Below are 19,234 nucleotides of genomic sequence, written 5' to 3'. Positions count from 1 at the left end.
TTCCTGTATCTTGTCTGTCCTGTCTGAACACGCTCCTAGCCTGTTCATCCCGCCTTCTAGGGGCCGATTACTTAGACCTGTTCCTGTATCTTGTCTGTCCTGTCTGAACACGCTCCTTGCCTGTTTGTCCCGCCTCTCTGGGGGCCGTATTCCCAGACCCGCTCCTGTCTCCCGCTGCAGTGTCGGTCTCCTCCGTACACTCAGTTCCAGTCTGAACTCTTTCCTATCCTTTACCTGTTTTGCCTCTATGTCCGTTCCCTTCCTTTTTCTGCAGAGTCTGAACTCGTACCTAACTCCTGCTTGTTGTCTCTGTACTCTCGTTTGTGAGTTTGTGGTCCACTCGCTACTTCACTGCAAGTACCCTGTGGGTGTCTGGCTCTGCCTTACCCTTCCTGTCTGTTCCGTGTGAACAGAGCCCTGTCCCCCCTACTCAGCCTTGCCTGCTCTGTCTCCTTTGCTCACCGCTCCGGCGGTTCTAGCCTGCTCTGACTCCTTTGCTCACCGCTCCGGCGGTTCTAGCCTGCTCTGACTCCTTTGCTCACCTCTCCGGCGGTTCTAGCCTGCTCTGACTCCTTTGCTCACCGCTCCGGCGGTTCTAGCCTGCTCTGACTCCTTTGCTTACCGCTCCGGCGGTTCTAGCCTGCTCTGACTCCTTTGCTCGCTGCTCCGGCAGCCTTGCTCCGCTCTGACCCTTTTGCTCGCTGCTCCGGCAGTCTCGCTCCACTCTTGCTCACCGCTCCAGGCGGCCTCGTCCTGCTTTACTCTTGCTCACTGCTCCGGCAGTCTCGCTCAGCTCTGACCCTTTGTTCACCGCTCCTGGCGGCCTTGTCCTGCTCTACTCTTGCTCACCGCTCCAGGTGGCCTTGTCCTGCCCTGTTCTCGCTCACCTCTCTGGGCGGCCTCACTCTGCTGTGTTTTGTCCGCCACATCTGTGGTTCTGTTCCTGAGTCCCAGTGTGTACTGGGTCCTATCCCGCCAGTGTCCCTACCTGCTAGTGCCTCCCTGTCTGCACTCTAGCTGTGCTTGCCTGTACCCCTCTGCCTGTGTTGTTCCTGAGTCCCAGTGTGTACTGGGTCCTATCCCGCCTGTGTTCCTACCTGCTAGTGCCTCCCTGTCTGCACTCTAGCTGTGCTTTCCTGTACCCCCCTGCCTGCATACCCGCCTGCCTGCATACCAGTCGTGCCTGCCTATACCCACCAGTCTGTGTGCCAGCCTACCAGTCTGTTCCTGTATTCCCCTGTGTGGGTCAACAGCCGTGTCCGGGGTCTGTCCTGGAGTAGCACCTGGTCCCTCTGCTCGGTTCCTCCTTGGTGCACTGGCGTCGTATGCCGTCGTGCCACCTTGGTCGGATCGGGCAGATACTTAGTTACACCCCTCCAGGCACTCTCCGGTTCATGGCACAGTGGAATCACTACATAAACACGCACACGCCAGTCAGTCCGGGCGTGTGCATAACAATATGATGTGTTTCTCATGCGCCAAGCACCTTTAGTCATGGTATCACGCAGTTCTGGTGCAACAAGCACCTTTAGTCATGGTATAATGCATTTCTCATGCGCCAAGCACCATTAGTCATGGTATGACGCATTTCTGGTGCTTCAAGTACCTTTAGTCATGATATGATGCGGTTCTCATGCGCCAAGCACCTTTAGTCATGGTATCATGCAGTTCTGGTGCAACAAGCACCTTTAGTCATGGATGTAGAAAAAATTTATCACGGTTTTTATTGCTCTAAGCCGATATGGATGTTATTTGGAATTTTAACATGTACCAATAAGGAAGATTTTTATGTCAGTAGAGCTGGATCTCTCCTCCTTGCTTCCAATTGTGAGTGTTTTGGCAGTAACACTATCCGTGCTCCAGACAGGACAGGGTTCAGGCATTACTGGTGAGCTGCACTTTGTTTCTTCACATAAGGATTATATACCCCAAACAGATTTCATGTATGTAAAGGTGCTGTAATGCTGATTAATTCCTTACCATTCTAGTACAAATCTGTTTAGCTGTTTTAGAGAAATCAATAGTTGAAATTGTTTGATAATGAGTCACAAGTACAGTGGGGTGGACACTGCACTTCCAGCTCTCCTGCTTCTCTTCCTATTCCCTGCCCGCTGCCCACCTCCTGTCTCTGACATGTCACTCATGCTTCAATATTGTGCCAGTCAAAGACAGGAGGCGGGCAGCAAAGAAGGAAAAGGCAGAGGAACAGGAGAGCTGTAAGTGCAGTGTCCACCCCACTGCACTTCTGACTCACTAACATAAAATTTCAACTATAGATTTCTCCAAAACAACAAAACAGATTTGTACAAGAAAGGTAAAGAATTACTCAACATTACAGCGCCTTTAAGTGACATAGATTATCACCATTGTATTTAGGATATGATGAAGTTTCCTAACAGGTCTTCTTTGTGTAGTAGTAGTGGTGAAAGAGAGTTCCCCCCTGACACTGGAAAGGGGTTAAAAGCATGTTCCCAAAGTTAGAACACTCTGAGCTGCAGTTTAGTAGCCGGCCCAATAGAGGGAGGGGGAACTCAGTGCTAGTGTTTTGTGCAGGAAGTGAGCTGAGTGAGTTGTGTGCAGTACTTCAGAAAGCTGACAGGCTCTATTCTGGCTGCTAAGGTAGACTTGGGCCTAGCATCCCTGACAGTGGATAACCAGATAGTCCCCTTAGCCGGCTGGGAACCTCGAGAGAGTCATCGGGGGCCTGGGGGCACATTCTGTTTGCAGGCTTGTAGAAGAAGTTAAGACTCAAGTCTAGGATGTGGAGAGAAATAGGATCCGGATATACTGTCTTTGGTGAGGAAGATTCTCTAGGGCTAGAGAAGAAAGCAACAGAGATGATTCATCTAAATTGGGAACCAGGGCTGAAGTTGTATCAAGTACCTGTGGGAAAGATGACAACAAACCCTGGTCCTTATCCTTTATAACTGCCTGTAAATACTGCATATACTACCAGTTACTAAGTAAAGTTCCAATTATTGTTATGAACTTTGTGTCCTCTGAATTCATTGCTGCGCTGGTACCAGAAGAGGAATTCCGGGAGTCAGAAGAGACCATCTGGTCAGAAGTAAATGGAAAACACCACATACACCGCAGCACACCAGAGGGAGGACACACTTTGTCTGTAGGGTGTCAAAACGAGCAGGGGCTACAGCTCGCCAACGACTACCTCACTAGGGCACCTTACATTCTCTTCTTTATATTTATTTATTTACACATTAGAAAAATCTCATCCATATTTCACCTGATGATGTGAGACCTAGTGACCGAACAGCCTGGCTGGAAGAAAGAAGACAGAAAAGTGTATTGGTGGATTGGCGGCAGTGCGCAGGCACGGGAAAGACCAATGAGAGGTGAGTATAAGGGGTTTTTAAAAGTGATGAGCGAACGCGCTCGCCACTGCTCAGTACTCACCCAAGCATCACTGTGCTCAACGAGCTCGGCGCTCGACGAGTATTTCTGGGTTGCTCGGGCGGGAACTCGGGTCCCCTCCCTGCATGTTTGGTGCTCTTTAGAGAGTCAATGAACACTAGGTGTCTGTGAAGGATAATATTAGCAAATAACAGGCTTGCTATTTAAAACCGTGATTCTCTGTCAGACATATACCTATAAGAGAGTGTTCCAAAATCAGACAATTCTTCTATTTTCATTCCGTTGCAGTGTGTCGGTCAAGCTATTCACACCAGGTGTCTGTGAAGGATAGTATTAGCAAATAACAGGCCTGCTATTTAAAACTGTGGTTCTCTGTCAGACATATCACCGAAAAGACTTCTAAAATCATACATTTCTTCCATTTTCATTCCGTTGCAGTGTGTCGGTGAAACTATTCACACTAGGTCTCTGTGTAGAATAATATTAGTAAATTACAGGCCTTCAATTTAAAGCCGTGGTTCTCTGTCAGACATATGACATATAACTGCGTAACAAAATCAGCCATTTCTCGTGAACGTGGAAAATATTGTCCACCATTTAAAATGGGCAAAGTGCGTGGCAAGGGAAGGGGAAGTGGACGTGATGATGATGGTGCATGCAGAGGCAGAGGACGTGGGCAAGGTGAAATTGTGCCTCAACAAACACCCACATCTCGTCGCTCGACCTTCCTGTCCCAATTACTAGGGGACTGCAGAGCACCACTATTGAACACCGAGCAATGTGAAAAGGTTATTGGTTGGATAGCAGATAATGCTTCCAGTCACTTGGCCACCACCACCTCCACCCTGTCTTTCACACGGTCAAGTCTCAGTAGCCGTGAGTCTGGACCGTTCGGATATTCCTCACCCTGATCCTCCTTCCTCCACCATGCCGAGTGCCCGGAGACAATTGATCCCACACTTCGACACTCAGAAGAGCTGTTCACTTTTCCATTTGTAGATTCGGGCCTCTCGCCCGGCCAGCTTCAAGCGAGTCAAGAGGAGAACGCGTGTAGCGATGCCCAAATATTTCTTGCAGCCATGGTCACACGAAGGCAAAGGTGGTAAAGTGCAATTACTGTTGCAAGAGGTGGATGATGATGATGAGACATAATTGCCAGAAAGTCAGGAGGAGAGGACCAGGGTGCGGAAGTGGAAGACGAGGTGGTGGATGATATAGTAACTGATTCAACCTGGCAGGGGGACACACAGAGCGAGGACAGCAGCACACAGGGGGAGGGAGGCGTAGCACCACAACAGGCAGGAAGAAGCAGAGTGGTGGCCGCAGACACAAAGCAGAAAAGCGTTCCTCGTAACGCCAACACAACGGAAGTTGCCAGAACAACTGTTAGGTCTTCCCGAGTCTGGTTATTTTTTAAAGACTCTGCAAATAACCCCAAAAAGGCCATTTGCACCACCTGCCAGGCCAGCATCAGCAGGGGTAGCAAAACTAGCAACCTGACCAGCACCAGCATGATCAGGCACATGGCAGCAAAGCACCCAACTAAGTGGGCCGAACCCCAGGGTCCAGCAACAGTGTCTTGGGGTGACACCACTGCTTCTGCTGCTGTTGTGCGTGCACGTCTATCCCCTGTGAATGGCGCATGCCAAGATGCCTCCCGCCTTGCACATGTCGTTGCGCACTCTCAAGTAGCACCATCAGCAAGCACGTCCACGTCCTTGTCCCAGAGCAGCGTTCAGTTGTCCATACCCCAGTCCGTGGAATGCAAGCACAAATACGCAGCTAACACCCCACAGGCCACACTACTAAATTCACACATTTTGCAAATATTTGCTCTTGAAATGTTGCCTTTTAGGCTCGTGGAGATGGAAGCTTTCCGCAACCTGATGGAGGCGGCCATCCCTCGGTACTCGGTCCCCAGCCGCCACTATTTCTCACGGTGTGCCGTCCCCGCATTACACGAGCACGTGTCCCATAATATTCGACGTGCCCTCAACAACGCAGTTACTGGGAAAGTCCACCTAACCACGGACACGTGGACAAGTGCTTGTGGGCAGGGACTGTACATCTCGCTGATGGCACACGGTGTTAATATAATGGAAGCCGGGACCCAGTCGGACCTTGAGACGGAACACGTCCTCCCAACACCGAGAATTGCAGGCCCTGGGTCAATCAGGGTTGCCCCCACATTCTACAGCTCCTGCACCTCCTCCTCCTCTTCAGCATCCATCTCTGAAATGACCACATCACTCGCAAGCTGGAAGCACTGTCTCGGCCAAGCGGCAACAGGCTATGCTGAAGCTAATATGCTTAGGTGACAAACCACACAACGCTGAAGAGTTGTGGACAGCTCTAAAAGAGAAGACAGATCTGTAGCTGACGCCGCTGACCCTACAGCCAGGCATGGTCTTGTGTGACAATGGCCGGAATCTGGTGGCGGCTCTGAGGCATGCCTGGCCCATGTGCTTAACCTTGTGGTTCAGCGGTTTCTCAAAACCTACCCGGATCTGCTGGATCTGCTTGTCAAAGTACGCCGCCTGTGTGCCCAGTTTAGAAAGTCAGCTACAGCTTCCGCCACCCTTGCCGTGCTTCAGCAGCGTTTGCAGCTTCCAGCTCACCGACTAATCTGCAATGTCTCCACGCGATTTGTGAGCAGAAGAGGGCAGTTGTTGAGTACCAGCATCAACAAGGCCGTCAGTATTCAGGTCAAACTCCACACATAAAACCTCAGGAGTGGACATGGATGTCAGACATCTGTACCATCCTCCAAAACTTTGAGGACTCCACCAAGATGATGAGCGGTGATGACGCCATAATTAGCGTCACCATCCAACTTCTTTGTGCTTTGAAATGCTCTCTGCTCACAATTAAAGAGGATGCATTGCAGGCGGAGCACGATGAGATAGAGCAAGGAACCATACAGGGTGATTACACACAGCCCAGCCTCATCTCATCCCAACGTGGATTGGGTGACAATGAGGAGGAGGAGGAACAACAGGAGCTAGTTTCCTGCGCTATAGACGGTACTACCTGTACAACTGTCTTACCGTCTGATCAGCATGGATGGCCTGAGGACAGGGATGAGGAGGAAGAGGAGGAGAGCATGGTCAGTCGTCCTCTTGGTGAGGACATGGAAGTCTTGCCTTTTTGCAGTCTGGCACACATGGCTAAGTTTATGTTACGCTGCCTTTCCCATGACCCTCGCGTTGGCCAAATTTTGGGTGACAGTCATTACTGGTTTTTGACGCTTCTAGACCCATGCTACAGGGAGAACTTTATATCTCTTATTCCCTTGCAGGACAGGCCTAATAAAATGGTGCAGTAAGAGAAGATCCTTGTTGCAGAATTATTTAAAAAATTCCTATCTGAAAACGCTGGCAGCAGAGGTCACAGTTCGTTGGACAACCAAGGAGTACAAGCAAGAGAGACACAAATGCAATCCAGCAGAGGCAGGGGAACATTGTCAAAGTTCTGGGACTGTTTTCTCAGACCCTCCTATTGCACAGGCCCTGAGGCGCGGGATACTCTCGCAAGGAGTGCAAAGTTTTGGAAGATGGTGAGGGAGTACCTTGCAGACCATACCAACGTCCTCCGTGATTCCTTTGTGCCTTATAATTATTTGGTATCCAAGCTGGACACATGGCATGAACTGGCTCTCTACGCCTTGGAGGTCCTGGCCTGCCCTGCCACTAGCGTTTTGTCAGAGAAGGTTTTTAGTGCCGCCGGTGGAATTATAATCGATAGGCGCATCCGCCTGTCAACTGAAAATGCTGACAGGCTGACTCTTTTAAAAATGAACAAGGGCTGGATTGGGCCAGACTTCTCAACACCACCGAATGATAGCAGCGTAACCTAAACTCAAATACAGTGTCTTTTTCTGGGGAGCTCTAACTCTATTCCCATGCACCTCTGTCTTCACACCCAGACATGGGTATACGCTTCCTGATTTTGTCTATTTTCTCTTGTCCTCCTCCTCCACCACCATATCACCACCATATGTACCATATCAACATATCTATGTCTCTTGCAAGGGGCATTGGAGTTCCTCCAAATTTTTTGCAGCCTTTGCTTTACTGCATAGGCAAACAGTATGGGAGACCCACTTCCTAATAATGAGAACATTGTTTTCAGGAGGCCCTCCGGGCCTCTACATCTCTTGCAAGGGGCATTGGAGTTCCTCCAAATTTTTGGCAGCCGTTGCTTCACTGCATAGGCAAACCGTATGGGAGACCAGCTCTTTTCTAATGGGAATATGTCATTACTGAGGCCCACCACTATGTGTCTTTAAATTGTTAGTGGGGTTTTTCCTAAATTTTGGCAGCCGTTGGACTCACTGCATACCCTATAACTGTATAGAACCGAGAAAAGGTCAGGGCAACAATATTCATAGTGGATCAAGACTTATAAATTATCTCTAACCTACAACGCACCAAAAGAGTCATGAAAAGATTCAAGAGTCAATCATTTTGAAAAAAACTGAACATAGTTTTATTAGACAAAATTCATACAAATACAATAAAAGAACTGGGTCCAAATGAACACCAGAGCAAGAGGACAGTGCCTCATAAAGTTAAAACGAGGTCCAGATGTAGGCTACAGAAAGATATTGCAGTGCAACTCAGATATTTGTGTGAAGGAGAAAAGGGAGTAAGACCAGAAAAAATCACTGGTCACAGAACCCTAAATCCCATACCATGAGCTATGAGTCACGTTTATACCCATAAGTACATGTTATGTGTGAGTTTTCGCTCATGGAAAAAAAGGGTTATTTGTACATAAAGCAATCAAGCTCCATGGGACATAGTGTAAACATCCAAATCTCTCATTAAATCAGGATTATAAGGGTTACAAATCATATAAAGGAAGTCTCTCCATGTAATGAGTACCTACCCTGATTTGCTGCACTGCTGGATCAGTACCCCGTGCCCCTACGCACGTTTCGGTGCATTCAGCACCTTTTTCAAGGGGAAAATGACCTGTTGCTTATATGCTGCAAACGCAGCTGTACAATTGATTGTTAGGACCAAACAGCGCATGCGTGCCATCACACACACTGTGTAATGCTCAGTGTCCGGAGAATCACGGCGACGCACAAGTGTCAGAAGGTGCACTTCCCCTGACCCACGTGTGCACGCGTCGCGCGAGTGCCGGAGAGTGAGCAACAGATGAGGTGCGCAGGAGCGCATGCGCAGGGCCAGCCAGACGGGAAGTGAAGAAGGAATCACCGCATAGACGTCAGAATGTAAGTATATGGACATTCATTTAGATATTAAGGATAAGGAGCAAGGTATCAGTCCCCAGCAGACCTTAGTGCAGCCAGAATCCAATGTAAACTCCAATCCACAAGAAATCAATTTGACAATAACAATCCATATTTTAAACTCCCCATAGTATGTTGTTAATCACAGACATGTATTATTTATGTGACACATGCTTTTATACACACACATAAACACCCAGTGGGGACAGATAGTATATACATATCAGCTTCATCAAATATACATGTCAGATTAGAATCCTTATAGATATAGGATATCTGTTCATTAGTTATACACATATATAGAGGTAAACACGAGGGATACAAAATATATATTATATATATGATATATGTTGGGGATTACAAATCATAATAAGTCTTCCCATTTCCTTGGTTCTCCCTCCCAAGATAAAATGTAGAGCTGCTGGCAGGTATCCTGCTCATCATCGACAGTCCAAAATAAACGTCAATGACAGCATGTGAAGATTCATTCAGGTGTAACGTCACTTCCGTCAGAGAGTACAAATTCTAGAATAAGGATAAGAACACGACAATTAAAATCCACAAAAATTAAAAAGTACAATGGGAGAAGAGGGATCAGACTAAATGAAGGAGGAAAAACTAAGTTTTTCATTAAGTCCCTTGGGTGTCACTGTGTCAAGTGTGACAATCCAGCGACACTCCATTTGAGCAAGGAGGCGCTTAATATCGCCTCCTCTGATGCCACAGCGGACACGATCAATACCTCGGACCCTGAAGGAAGAGGGATCACAACCATGCATGACCCGAAAATGTCTTGGTATGGTCTTAAGACCAGACAGATCAAGGACACCCTTGGCCGCCAAGATGTCCCGCACATGCTCCCTTGTCCGGATCCTAAGCTCCCTAGACGTCAGGCCAACATAAATAAGGTTACACGCACAGGTGGCATAGTAAACCACATATGTGGTGCTGCATGAAATATGATGAGTGATCTTAAAATGTTTGGTACCATCAGACGATTGAAAATCATGTGCCCTAATCATGTTCCGGCAACCTGCGCAGTCACCACATGGAAAAAAGCCCCATCTGGGACCCCTGGATCCGAAAGGGGGAGCAGGCCGGACAACATAGTGACTCCTGACCAACAAATCTCGGACATTTCTATTGCGCCTAGAGGTCAAATGGGGACGGTCCGACAAGGTGGCGGCCAACGTGGAGTCCGTCTTCAAGCTGGAATTAATGAATTTGTGACCGGACTGAACCGCAATGGCTACAACATTAGGCTCACACATAGATATCACAAAAAATCCATTGATTTCCTGGACATCCAACTCAGCATTGCATGTGATGGCTATATTGAAACAGATGTTTTCCAAAAAGAGACATCTGTCAATTCCCTGTTACACGCATCATCTGCACATGATCCTGCCACAATTAGGGCCATTCCCACTGGCCAATTTCTGCGGATGAGGAGAAACTGATCCTCTGAGGCCGGCTTTGAGAATCAGGCCCTTGACCTAAGAGAACGGTTTCTTTCTCGAGGCTATAGCAGACGATGCGTTGACAGGGGATATGTTAGAGCTAAGAAAACCTCCAGAGTGCAATTACTGAGTAAGAAGATGGAAAGGAAATCGATGGTTAACCCTATACGCTTTATATCCACATATAATTCCGAGTTGAACACCATCCGCCATATCTTGGAGAGACATTGGAAGATTTTGAAGACGGACTCCATGTTGGCCGCCACCTTGTCCGACCGTCCCCATTTGACCTCTAGGCGCAATAGAAATGTCCGAGATTTGTTGGTCAGGAGTCACTATGCTGTCCGGCCTGCTCCCCCTTTCGGATCCAGGGGTCCCAGATGGGGCTTTTTTCCATGTGGTGACTGCGCAGGTTGCCGGAACATGATTAGGGCACATGATTTTCAATCGTCTGATGGTACCAAACATTTTAAGATCACTCATCATATTTCATGCAGGACCACATATGTGGTTTACTATGCTACCTGTGCGTGTAACCTTATTTATGTTGGCCTAACGTCTAGGGAGCTCAGGATCCGGACGAAGGAGCATGTGCGGGACATCTTGGCGGCCAACGGTGTCCTTGATCCATCTGGTCTTAAGACCATACCAAGACATTTTCGGGTCATGCATGGTTGTGATCTCTCTTCCTTCAGGGTCCGAGGTATTGATCGTGTCCGCTGTGGCATCAGAGGAGGCGATATTAAGCACCTCCTTGCTCAAATGGAGTGTCGCTGGATTGTCACACTTGACACAGTGACACCCAAGGGACTTAATGAAAAACTTAGTTTTTCCTCCTTCATTTAGTCTGATCCCTCTTCTCTCATTGTACTTTTTAATTTTTGTGGATTTTAATTGTCGTGTTCTTATCCTTATTTTAGAATTTGTACTCTCTGACGGAAGTGACGTTACACCTGAATGAATCTTCACATGCTGTCATTGACGTTTATTTTTGACTGTCGATGATGAGCAGGATACCTACCAGCTCTACATTTTATCTTGGGAGGGAGAACCAAGGAAATGGGAAGACTTATTATGATTTATACTCCCCAACATATATCATATATATAATATGTATTTTGTATCCCTCGTGTTTGCCTCTATATATGTGTATGACTAATTAACAGATATCCTATATCTATAAGGATTCTAATCTGACATGTATATTTGATAAAGCTGAGATGTATATACTATCTGTCCCCATTGGGTGTTTATGTGTGTGTATAAAAGCATGTGTCACATACATAATACATGTCTGTGATTAACAACATACTGAGAGGATGATGGGAGTTGTACTTCACGCAAGACTACGATATAAGACACAGATGAAGTTATTCTTCCCTTATCTGGACATTTGGACTGACGCCCAGAAACTAGATTGTAACTTGTTTTAGCTGTCTCAGCAACCTTCTACTAATTATCACTTTTTGTTTATGAAACTTTCTTATCAACATTCCACTGTTATGAATCATCATTTCGCTGCCTGTGAAACAAAGGCATTTTACTGCGCATGTCTGACAAAAAAAAAAAAAAAAATGATTATTATTATAAATAAAGGGACAGCACCCATAGAGGGAGACGCGCTCAGGGGCTTCCCAGTACTTGATTATACACTACGTGTCTGTGTATTTCTTGTTACGGGGATACCCCGACTCCAACAAGGACCCTCCATGGCTGAATGATCCTAACAATTCCTGGCGCCCGAAACAGGGACCCGAGGTCTGCGTATTCCTTCAAGTTCATCGACCGGCACGAGTAACCGCTGAGATTGGGACATCGGAACAGCAGATGACAAACCTGGCCAGGTAAGAGACACTGTTAGTTCTCTTACATCTGCTCTGCGATAGTCCGTAAATTTCATGCATATCTTGTGTTGGGATTGAGGAACTAGTAGAGAAGGATACCTATAGCTCGGGTCATTCATGTATATACTGTAGGATCTGCCGAAGGAGAGGTCAGAGAAGGTTATGAAACGGATGGTATGAAAGAGATGTGGATGTCGGGAATAGCCTCATAAGCCGCACTAAGGTAGATGACATAAGTATTACGGAGATTGCCTAACTGAGTCATAAGGTTGTGTCCTTTCGGGGAAACCTTCGCTCACGCTTAACTCCCGAACCTTTGTCCTCCTTTTTGACGGATAAGAGATTGACAGAATGAGCCCATGGAAGTAATGATAATACTCCAGGGACACGATATATAATGGAGACTGTATGGTTCATTTTATGTATTGTTGGTCTTGCCCTTGTTGCCATATATATGTGTGTTAGAATTACTCTACACTTCAGACAAAACGGTCCAGAGAAACCGTTTCAGATACTGGCTCCTTAGGACAGAATAGGTAACGAGGAAAGGTAGAATATAGAATATATTTTATCTAACCCAAAAAGCCTCCTAAGGTAAGAATAGTCAGGAAAAATGGGCAACAAACAGACTAAGACCACAAATGATGAACAAGATGTCTATACAATCGTGAAAGAAAGGTGTGGTGTAGAAGCAACTAAGAATTTAGGGAAAGTTTGCAAAACTTTTCAGGTAGCAAGGCATGACAGGTTTAACAGGAAACTATGGGAGGACATTCGGGTTAGAAAAGCAGGAGTGATAAGAGACAAAGGATGGCAGGAACAAGTAGAGGCCATGGTCGAACTATCAAAAACAGCAGAGACAGACCATTGGACTTTTAATAAAGACAATGGATTATGGAGAACTCCAGTCAGACAGGGTCCCATTGTACAAACAGAAAACAGTAAACAAATGAACCCATTGGCACCACCATATCAGCCCAGGTCAGAACCCACACCGTATCCTGATTTTCGGGGTCCGGGTGGATGGACATGTACAAACTGTGGACTCCAGAATCCAGACTGGAGAGACACATGTGCAGGATGTGGAGCACCACGACCACATGATATGTTGGCACCAGTGCGTATCCTCAGTCGACCATACAGAGAAGAAGATGGTGGCAATCCACCGCGTAGAGTAACTAGATACCATCAGACTAGACAATATTTTCCATGGACCCCCGCTGAGGGAATGTCCCTACTTCAGAATGCACCAGATCCAATACAATGCCCACTAAGATTTGCTACGTACATACAGCAGATAATACACACCCATAATGGAACATGGTCAGATGGGACAGAATTATGTAGAATGAAAATGACACCAGGGTTGTATCAGGAATTGATGACAGTTATAGAACCTCATAGACCTCAACCAGTAGATGGTGAGGATCCAAATACCGCACTGTCAGGACAGAATTTTATGATCAGACTTATGGAGTTTATGAGAACTAAACAACGAATGAGAGGGACTTCAGGAACTGTCTCCCAGAAGTCAGGACAGCCTGTAGATGAATACTACTTAGCGGTAGAAAACAGTTACAGAGACGAGGGAATGGACCTTACCAATGAAGGAGTCATTCGACTGATGACAAAAACTTTTATAGAGAATCTTAACCCAAAACTTAGGGAAAAGTTCAAGGCTGCAACTCCTGATTGGAGAACCCTAGATGATCCCCAGATAGTCAGACAAAAACTATTAGGGATAGAAATGGATATGCGTGAGGCAGCATCCAAACCCATCAGAGTAGCAGCAAATAATAGTCTGGTCAATAAAAACAACAGATCAAATCAGACCTATGACAAAGGGAATTTGGATAAGAAAACTAATCCATGTCACTACTGTAAGAAACCAGGACATTGGATTAGAGAATGCAGGAAAAAAGCCAGGGATATAGAAGATGGTACCTATGTCCCAAGAGAATCACAAGAAAAGACAGTACAGGCTTCTGCTCCTGCAGCAAGCGAGTGACTAGACGTGATGCAAACCACTTTGACTGGAAGGCGCCCAATAATTCAGGTAAAAGTAGCAGGAAAACAATGCCCTTTTCTAATAGATACCGGAGCAACTTCCTCCGTCCTCAATGAAGACGCCTTACCAAATGCTGATTGTTTATCAGATGATGTAACCTATACCGAAGGGTATGATGGAGGAATCAGGCCACTCCCATATAGTATTCCCCTTGAAACAAAGATAGGATCTAAAATATTTTTATCTAAATTTCTTTTTGTCAAAGGGGCACCTACTTGTCTTCTAGGTACAGACCTATTAAAGCAGACAGAAATGAATATCCAATTTTTGGAGGATGGTAGAGTCCAAATTTTGGTGCCTGATGACCAAGAGTCTCTAGAAAACATTGTAAAAGTCCAAGCCTTAGAGGATGAGAAAGATCCTGCCCCTACCCAAATTATTTTAGATCTTTCTGAGGTACCAGAAAAATTATGGGCACAACATGACACCGATGTAGGACTAATGCCAATAGCTCCAGTAAAAGTCACTCCTGTTCCAGGTGTGACACTACCCCAATTGAGACAGTATCCTATTAGTGCCCAACAAGAACACGCCATAGGAGAACAGATAAAAGATTATCTAAAAACTGGAGTACTGATAGAAGTAAAGTCACCAGCCAATACACCGTTGTACCCCGTAAAAAAGAAATCTACTGAGGGGTCAGCTGCTAGGTACCGGATGGTACATGATCTAAGAGAGATAAATAAAATTTTGGAACCTATTACTCCTGTTGTGCCAAATCCACACACGTTGCTATCACAGATCCCAGCAACAGCACGAGTATTTTCTGTCATAGACTTATCAAATGCATTTTTTTCAGTACCATTACACCCAGACTGTTACAAACTGTTTGCATTTACATTTAAGAATAGACAATTAGCATGGACAAGATTACCACAGGGTATGATACATTCACCTACCTTGTACTCAGAAGCTATGAGATCAGTTCTTCAAAATTTCAAACCTACGGATGAGGTTGTAATTCTCCAATATGTTGATGACCTATTGTTATGTGCCCCTGCTCAAGAGTCCGCAAACAGCAACACAATAAGGTTGTTAATATTTCTAGCAGACATGGGCTGTAAAGTTAACAAGAAAAAAGTACAACTTTGTATGACTACGGTAGTATTTCTAGGACACTGCATTTCACAAGGTATTCGGCACCTCACCGCCGACAGACTAAAAATCATTAGAGATCTTGTTCCTCCCAAGAACTACAAAACATTAAGAGCATTTTTGGGAATAGTATCACACTGCAGACAATGGGTTATACATGCTAGTCAGCTTATGCAACCTCTATATGATTGTTTAAAAATCGAACCTTTCCAGTTAACTGAATCAGCACTCATAGCCTTTCAAGACCTCAAGAAAGGTCTCATGTCAGCCCCGGCCTTGGGAATCCCAGACTACGCCAAACCATTCCAATTAATGGCTGCGGAAATGTCTAATCATGCTACAGGAGTACTAACACAGAAACATGAAAATAAACAAAGACCTGTCGCATACTATTCTGCTCAATTAGATAATGTTACCAAAGCTGCACCATCATGTGTCAGAGTAGTAGCAGCTGTCTCTCTTTTGGTAGAAAAAGCCTCAGAAATAGTACTAGACCATGCCCTAATAGTACAAACTACACATGATGTACATGGCATACTGAATCAGGTATTGCCAAAACACATTTCAATGGCTAGACATCTTAGATTACAATGCTCCTTACTAATGCCACCAAACCTCACTTTTCGCCGCATATTGTCTCTAAATTTAGCCACTCTGTTACCACTAGAGACAAAGGGGGGAGTGGAAGGAGGTCAGGAAGACGAAGATGAAAATTTTTTACAATACCACGAACAAGACAATATAATACATGATTGCTTACAGTGTATAGAACAAGAAACACAAGGGCTACCTAATGTACAGGACACCCCTCTTGACAATCCAGACCTACATATGTATATAGATGGTAGTAGGTATGCAGATGAAGCTGGTAACTTTCACACAGGTTATGCCATTGTATCAGATTATGATGTTATTGAAGCTGAGCCAATGCAGGCCAGCTGTTCAGCCCAGGAAGCTGAACTATTAGCTCTAATACGAGCATTACAGTTAGCAAAAGAAAAAACCGCTAATATTTTTACCGATTCTAGATATGCATATGGTATTGTACATGATTTTGGATGTATATGGAGAGCTAGAGGTTACATGACAGCTTCAGGTCAACCAGTAAAACATGGACAAATGATTAGACAAATCCTAGAATCAGCTGCCTCAACCAAACAAGTAGCAGTAATAAAAGTACCTGCACATGTAAGACTCAACACCGAGATAGCTAGGGGTAATGACCGAGCCGACAAGGCTGCTAAGCGAGCTGCAGTAAAACCTCTGACAACTGACCACACTATTAGTGCAGTATCAGAATTTGACTTAATTACACGGCTCAAAGAAGCCCACCAGCAGGTGAGTAGAGAAGTAAAAGAAGAGTGGCAGAAACAGGGGGCAGAAGAAAAAGAAGGACTATGGAGAAAAGGAGATGAGCTTTGTCTCCCCCGAGCATGGTACCCTGTTGTGGTCAGTGAAGCCCACGGACCTACACATGTGTCTGCAAACGGTATGATACAGAGGGTCAGACAGAAGTGGTTAGCCCCAGGGTTCGGCCAGGTAGCTCGAGCAAAATGTGGTTCTTGTGAAATCTGTTTAGCCCACAATCCAGGACAGACTGTTAAGACCCCCCAGAAGCACCATGTAAGACCACTATATCCGTTCCAGAGACTTCAGATCGATTACATCCAGATGCCTAAGCATGGACACTATGAGTATGTACTGGTATGTGTGGACATGTTTTCGGGGTGGCCAGAGGCTTATCCAGTTCATACAGCCACGGCTAAAGTCACTGCAGTAAAAATAGCACATGAACTGGTACCCCGTTATGGTATCCCAGAAGTGATCGAGTCAGATAGAGGTACACATTTTACTGGAGAGATCTTTCAGAATATAATGAAAATGTTGTGTATAAAAAGTGAACTACACACCCCTTACCACCCACAGAGTTCTGGTAAGGTTGAGAGAATGAATGGAACACTTAAGTTAAAAATACAGAAAGCCATGGCAGAAACACAGAAACCATGGACTGAGTGTCTCCCAATAGCATTGTATTCAGTCAGAAACACCCCCCAGGGAAAGAGCAAACTCACCCCCCATGAAATATTGTTTGGTAGAGTTGCCAATACAGGATTGTATTTCCCACAGACTTTAATGTTAGAAACTGAAAGCTTAACTGCTTATGTACAAAATTTATGTAAGCATGTGTCTAAAATACACTCTTTAGTGTTCTCTTCCATTCCAGATCCAGATTCCATTGAGGGAACCGCACAAGCTGCAACCAGGAGACGAAGTCTACGTAAAAAGACATAACAGAAGAACGCTAGAACCCAGATTTGAGGGTCCATATCAGGTGTTATTGACAACTCCAACTGCAGTAAAATTGGAAGGAAAATCAGCATGGGTACATGCAAGCCATTGCAAAAAGAAATAGTGGTGATTGTACTTGTGTTAGCTATAACGATAGATCAGGGAGACCTGTGGGATAAACTAAGTTCCCCAAAACCTACAGATAATAAATTTATAAAACATCATGAGACATTGGTAAACGGGCTGCTCGATGGCGGACAGAAAATAGCAGACTGTTGGATTTGTACGCATTCTCCAATATCAGCCACGAGCATACCCTTCCTGGCCGTACCCATGACCCCTGAGGAAGTGTTTACATGGACTAATTGCTCAGACAAATTAGCAAATAACCAAACCGTTAATTCTAGATTATGGAACACCACTGTTGCCATCCCAGTTGTGGGGTGGGTGGGATTTCCCTGGTGGCAAGGTAATATGACCGGAAAAATAAACAACTTACAATATTTAGCGTTTAAAGGAGGTGTATGGGTTCCTAGAAATAAGACGGGACTAACAGACTTAGGGTTAATTCCTACAGAAAATATACAACTCAGTTTTAGTAGCACAGTATCTTCTTCTCAACCTTTTAAACCTGATATAGTAGAAAAATACATACACAATAATGGTTGGAAATATTCACAATTATTCCCCGATGGAAACAATGATACATGTTCAAAGATACCAGGTAATATATTATGTAATGAGTCAAGTGCATATGACCCAGGTACACCGACTTGTGAAAATCCAGATGCAGGATACTGTAGTCCATTAGGTCAAAAACCCCCTTGGTGTATACTTCAGAATGTATCTAAATTTTTAGATTTGGTACATAGGTTGGTGCTCCAACACTCTGCAATATGGGATCTGCCTGAAGGAACCTTCTGGATTTGTGGAAATGGAGCATATAAATGGCTCCCAGTAGGAATAAAAGGTACATGTACTCTAGGACGCTTAACACCGGCCACATTTATAGTTCAGAATCAGCAGGTAGATATGCAAGCAGTACCTAAACACACACTATACAAAAGAGCAGCCGACAACTCGCCTAGACCTTCAGGTAGGCCACATGTGGTCCAAATGGGAATTCCTAATAAAATATTCAGCACTTTCTTTGTGTATCCAATGTTGATGCAGATGTGGGATAAATTAGTTCAGGCCACCGACTATCTAGATGATCAGATATGGGATATTATGGATATACTTAATACTAGTATAGCTGTACAAAATCAACTTATAATTGTTACTAATCAACATACTGTAGTGTTAGACTACCTAACTGCGGCCCAGGGAGGAATGTGTCAAATTATTGGTCCAACCTGTTGTCATTACATAGATCCAAACAGTACAATGAGTATGAGGTTCAAGCTGGCAGATATACAACGATTACGGGATGAATATGACAGACACAATGACCAAAATAAAGATAGCTGGTGGTCAGACACCTTCTCCTTTCTCAACCCAAAGAACTGGTTTAAGGGTATTGGAGGTTGGGTGGCTGGAATTCTGCAAGGTATATTACAGATTGTGCTAATTATAGTAGTCATATATGTAGTGTTTAAAATAGGATTAAAAATTATTTTAATATGCATAAATAAGCTTTGTAACACGGACTCAAGAATATGAAAGAAAAGAACTCCCGGACCAGGTTTTCTACCAAAAGTCCATAAGGAAGAATCAAAGGGGGGACTGAGAGGATGATGGGAGTTGTACTTCACGCAAGACTACGATATAAGACACAGATGAAGTTATTCTTCCCTTATCTGGACATTTGGACTGACGCCCAGAAACTAGATTGTAACTTGTTTTA

Source organism: Phyllobates terribilis, unplaced genomic scaffold, assembly GCF_046119375.1.
Source record: "Phyllobates terribilis strain yellow unplaced genomic scaffold, ASM4611937v1 Scaffold_2__4_contigs__length_985480577, whole genome shotgun sequence".
NCBI classification, from domain to species: Eukaryota; Metazoa; Chordata; class Amphibia; order Anura; family Dendrobatidae; genus Phyllobates; species Phyllobates terribilis.
The sequence above is the reverse complement of the archived record's forward strand: the minus strand, read 5'-3'. Positions refer to the sequence as shown.